Source organism: Lathyrus oleraceus, chromosome 4, assembly GCF_024323335.1.
Source record: "Lathyrus oleraceus cultivar Zhongwan6 chromosome 4, CAAS_Psat_ZW6_1.0, whole genome shotgun sequence".
Taxonomy (NCBI): Eukaryota; Viridiplantae; Streptophyta; class Magnoliopsida; order Fabales; family Fabaceae; genus Lathyrus; species Lathyrus oleraceus.
Genome location: NC_066582.1, coordinates 172,732,810 through 172,738,588, shown reverse-complemented (window position 1 = coordinate 172,738,588; position 5,779 = coordinate 172,732,810). Strand labels below are relative to the sequence as shown.

The 5,779-nt window shown below is 36.6% G+C and overlaps 1 pseudogene; it reads left to right on the top strand.

Annotated features, from left to right (window-relative positions):
* The first annotated feature begins 766 nt into the window (after positions 1-766).
* LOC127136557 (glycolate oxidase-like) lies at positions 767-5,084 on the top strand (annotated as a pseudogene).
* The last annotated feature ends 695 nt before the right edge of the window (positions 5,085-5,779 follow it).

The window sequence follows — 5,779 nt, the reverse complement described above, 5'->3', positions numbered from 1 at the left end:
GTCCGTTACCACCAAGACCTCCTTCTTCCAACCCTCTCAAACGCGAACTTGCTCTCGACACCATCGCCGCCGAAAATTCACTCCCGGCAACTACCGATTCCGGCGTTAAGGTTTTTCTCATCCATTTAGGGTTTTTAGATCTTGTTAATTTATTATCCGGTTTCTTATTTTGTATCTGTATGTGTTGTGTAGGTTATTGTGAGGATGAGGCCGTTGCGGAAGGATAAGGACGAAGGAGATCCTATAGTTCAGAAGATTTCTGGTGATTCGTTATCAATTAAAAAATCCATTAAAAAAAAAGTGACATCATGAAAATATTTTTTGAAGAGTTGGTACTTTGGAATTTCTATTTCAGCTGGGTGGTATTTGGGTCACAAACTCTCGTATGCTAGCTACGGTCACTGTCTCCTTCTGAGACTTCATTGACTCTTTTTTTATCATATCTTATTTTCTCCATTCTCCTGATTAGTTCCAACTTGTTCCTTACTTCAGCATCCCAAACTACAGGTTCTCTCTCCTATTCATCTTACATTTACGTTAATTTCATTCTACAGGATCGGAATAGTGGCTTCTGATGGTGGGGTGGTTCACCGGAATAGGCGGCAAAAGTGGTGCCCGGGCGGTGGTGACCGGAAAACAGAGGCCGGAAGGGGTCACGGCAGTGAATCATTTGTGTTAATTTCATTCTTTTTCTTACCTGGTTTAGATTGATGTTATTGAGTAATTATTCATTTTAATCTCACTTTCAGAAGATATTGTAGACATAACATAATAAAGTAACTTGACTATTATTAAGAAGATGGTGAATATAACAAATGTGAGCGAGTATGAAGCAATTGCAAAGGAAAAGTTGCCAAAGATGATTTATGATTACTTTGCGTCAGGGGCAGAGGATGAGTGGACTTTGAAAGAGAATAGGAATGCATTCTCAAGGATTATGTAATCTACTAACTTGTTTTATTTCATTTTCATCTTCTCTTTTGCTGAATCCCTTATTTCAATATCTATGTTTACCAACAACAGGTTCAGGCCACGTATTCTTATCGATGTAAGCAAGATAGATTTGACAACAACTGTCTTAGGCTTCAAAATATCAATGCCTATCATGATTGCTCCTACAGCCGCGCAAAAGATGGCTCACCCTGAAGGTACTCATTTTTCCGTTACATTAAGCTCATTGTTGTATGTACTTTTTGTTAATGTAGAAGAAGCTCTTGATTCTTCATGTGTTTGACATTGAAGTTTATTGTTTTCCTACAATATAGAAATACTTGTAAATTAAAACAAATTATGCATTTTTTGTGTGTAGGAGAATACGCTACTGCTAGAGCAGCATCAGCAGCTGGCACCATCATGGTTTGATTTTAACCATATTTATTAATTCTCTGCTCTAGCAAAAAAAAAGTATAATTGGCCCAGATTTGGAAGGAAATACCTGTATTTTTATATATATTTTGTTACGGAGGGAGTATTTAATATTTGAGATATTCATTTTGATAATTTTGTGACAGACACTATCCTCATGGGCTACTTCCAGCATTGAGGAGATTGTTTCAACAGGACCTGGCATTCGCTTCCTCCAACTCTATGTGAGTATATTCTCTTCATTTCGTCTCTTCTTTATTATATTTTCTATGATGTGTGTGGGTGTCACTTGTCTCCTCCTCAAAACATTTCCAAGCAACTTAGTTTAAACCAGGAATCTGCTTTTGATGTATGATATAATCTTTGCTACATTCAAACAATTACTAACTTGATTATCTAACTTTTCAATTTATTAGTGGTATAATCTAATTTGTTTGTTATTTTCTTTTCCCAGCTGCTTAAAGACTGAAATATGGTTACTCAGCTTGTGAGAAGAGCTGAAAAGGCTGGTTTCAAGGCAATTCTCCTTACTGCAGACTCTCCGGTCATTGGTCGTAGAGAGGCTGACATAAAAAATAGGTTGACAATCATTGCGAAATTTCATTTGAATTGATAAGTCTTATATTTAAAAAATAGTACTAAGATACTGGTGCATGGAACACGCGGAGTTTGTAATCAGATTAAGATAAACACTATTAGAAGTTTGTACTGGAGATTTAAAAAACATATATATTCCTGGTTTGTTTATTGGAGATTTTTACAGATTTATACTGCCATCATATCTGAGAATGAAGAACTTTGAAGTCATGGATCTTGAAAAGTTGTATAAGGTGTGTGATCATTACAGAGATTTTAAATTAGATGATTTTTCTTCTTTTGTTATTGTCATCTTAATGTTGTTACTTTTGCTATAACTATTTGAGAAATTGGATATAACCTTGCAGATTAAAGACAATGGTGGTCTCATCTCTGTGACTAATGGTCTATATGACCAATCACTCACCTGGAAGGTGATACTATGATATATAGATCTTTTACATATATGTGACATTGAATGTGGAAGTCACAATAACTACTATGAAAAAACTTGTAACAGGATGTAAAATGGCTTCAAACAATCACCCCATTGCCCATTTTAGTGAAGGGAGTACTTACGGCTCAAGATGGTAAACTTATCAAAGAGATACGTTCTATAGAACCTAATGGGCTCCTAGTAATCGGGAGCTTCATGCAAGATTGGAAGCCATGCAAGCTGAGCTTGATGCATTGAGGAGAGAAAGAGAGGCTAGCGCCTCAACAGTATACAGAGATGCTTCGGACAAAGACAGTATCAACTGTACCTTTCAGCCGAACATTCCAGAGGTAATTACATATAATTGTCTTAAATTGAACTATTTGCTTAAATTATGTATTTGACATATATACACATTAACGATTTCTTGTTATTATTGGTTTTAGGGCATTTCCCATTGTCAGCTGTATTTGTCGTCACCATACTATCGGATGGTTGGCAAGGGAAAAGTGCATAACGTTAGCGGAGTATTACTCCACACTAGAGAGCTCCCTGCTGGATGTTTGAAGGTATCAGTTGATATTGCAGTTGAGCCGAATGCAGCATTACCATATCCTAGCGATGATTCGGATGCAACAACGGTGCACGAAGCAGTAGGTTCGTTTGTTGCATGGCCGACAAACCTCATATGCGTAGGATATGAGGTATGCTTAAAACTTATGTTAACTTTAATGTGTATATTCAAAGTTTAAAATTTATGCTTAAAATTTTACTTACATATTTTCCTTGGTTATGTTAAATAGACTCCCACAAAATCCAAATCAAAAGATAATGCGATTCCACGGCATACCGAGTCCACGGTTTCAAGAAAAGAGGTAATATACAATTATATGACATATATTCATGGAAGTTGTTACATTCTTAATTTGATCTAACTATTTTATACAAAGGATCAAGTGGACGAAATCAAAGAGGAGTGGTGTCAATTCATGATAAAGCTCAATGTTTGTTCATAAATTTGTGTAATTAATGTGTACATTTGTAGTATATGTTATGACTTGTAAATGTGTACATAAATTTGTATATATTTTGATACATTTAAGGCAAAATTGGTTTGAATTGGTATATATATATATTTGTTAGCCAAAAATTGGTAGAAAAAAGGCCAAAATGGCATATATAAAATGTGATAATTGTCTGTCAAAATCTGGTTGAAAACAGGTAGAAATTCTGGTTTATAAACCTGGAAAAAATGTGGTTTAAAACAAAAGCTTCAAAAATTTTCGTATACCTTAGACAGCGCTTTTGTAAAAAGCGCTGTCTAAGGGGGGATTAGAAAGCGCTTTAGGCAAAAGCGCTGTCTAAGGGGGGGCTTAGACAACGCTTTTTGAAAAGCGCTGTCTAAGGTATACCTAAAAAAATTAAAATAGGAGGGTCTTAGAAAGCGCTTTTGGCCAAAGCGCTGTCTAAGGGGGTGGGGCTTAGACAGCGCTTTTCAAAAGCGCTGTCTAAGGTATACCTAAAAATTTTAAAATAAGAGGGTCTTATAAAGCGCTTTTGGCCAAAGCGTTGTCTAAGGGGGGGGGGGGGGGGGGGGGGCTTAGACAGCGCTTTTAAGATTTAAAAAAGCGCTGTCTAAACCTTTAGCAGCGGAGGTTTAGACAGCGCTTTAAAGCGCTGTCTAAGGCTAAAAAAAGCGCTGTCTAAGGTCTTGTTTGTTGTAGTGAATTTTTAATTTCCGCTGCGTTTTGGACCGCAATTCTCCTTCAGTATGATATGATGCCATGAGGGATCTTAGGGACAAAATTGGGGTCTTACAGGTTGGTTACTCCGATTCCTACTTTGCCGGTTGCAAAACGGATAGGAAAATCACCAGTGGCACTTGTCACTTTTATTCAAATTCCTCGGTAAGTTGGCACAACAAAAAGCAAGTTTTAGTTGCTTTGTCAACCGCCGAGGTGGAATACGTTGTTGCGGGTAATTGTTACGCTCAAATTTTGTGGCTAAAAATACAATTACTTGACTTCGATGTTCAACTTGAACGTATTCCCATTTTTTGTGACAACACAAGCGCCATCAATTTAACCAAAATTCCTATGCTACATTCATGCACTAAACATATTGAAATTCGGCATCACTTCCTTAGGGATCATGTTGAGAAAGGTGATGTTGTCTTCGAGCATGTTGATAGCAAAAATCAACTTGTCGATATTTTCATAAAACCACTTGCGACAGAGCCCTTCTTCCACATCCGTAGGGAACTTGGTGTTCTCGATATCTCGGATCGCGTTTATCTATCTCTCTCTCTCTCTCTCTCTCTCTCTCTCTCTCTCTCTCTCTCTCTCTCTCTCTCTCTCTCTCTCTCTCTCTCTCTCTCTCTCTCTCTCTCTATATATATATATATATATATATATATATATATATATATATATATATATATATATATATATATATATATATATATATATATATATATATATATATATATATATATATATATATATATATATATATATATATATATATATATATATATCATGCTTGTCCATTCCTTGATTTATAAGTGCGGGCTATGTGAGGGCACTTGTCGTCTATCACCATTGGAGGTAATGTCGTTCATATCCATTTGACCTATATTGATCAACTATGTATGTATATATACTTGTTAAGTTTTGACATTCATGTTGTTGGTTTGAACTAGATGTGATCCATTTCTATGCTTGAATTATGCTTGAACTTGCTTAGGTATCTTATTTAACATGCATTCAGCGCTAAATTTTTTTTTGAATCTCATGACATCTAACAACTAACACGGGTCCCAACAGGTCAACCTATGAGTCGACTCGTCAATCCAGGTATTTTCCTCGGGTCCCAAAAGGTCGACCCATGCATCGACCCATCACTGAGAACTCAATCCTAGTATTTTCCTCAGGTCCCAACAAGTCAACCCATGCGTTGACTCATCGCTACCCAGGATCTAATCTTTTGGGATTTCAAACATGAGTGTGTCGACTCATCACACGTGTGAGTCGACTCTTTGCTTCCCAATACAGAGATTGCATTAAATTCGGGTCCAACTACGTCGACCCATGAGTCAACTCATTGTTGCTAGATACAACACATATGACTATTAATTTGGTCGACTCAGTTATCAAGAATCCTCTTTTTTTCTGCATAACTAATTTAGTTGGTCACTTGATTTTCTCCCTTTATTTATCACTCTCTTCCACATAAAAACCCTAATATCTCCTTACCAACAACACTCAAATGGCTTCAAGAGCATCTGGAAAAAGATATGTTAGAGGACCCTCTTCTCACACTGGGAATGCACCATCTCGATCGAATGTTCCGGTAACTGCTTTATCCTTACTCTCTGATGATCTTACTGAAACCTATGAAAAG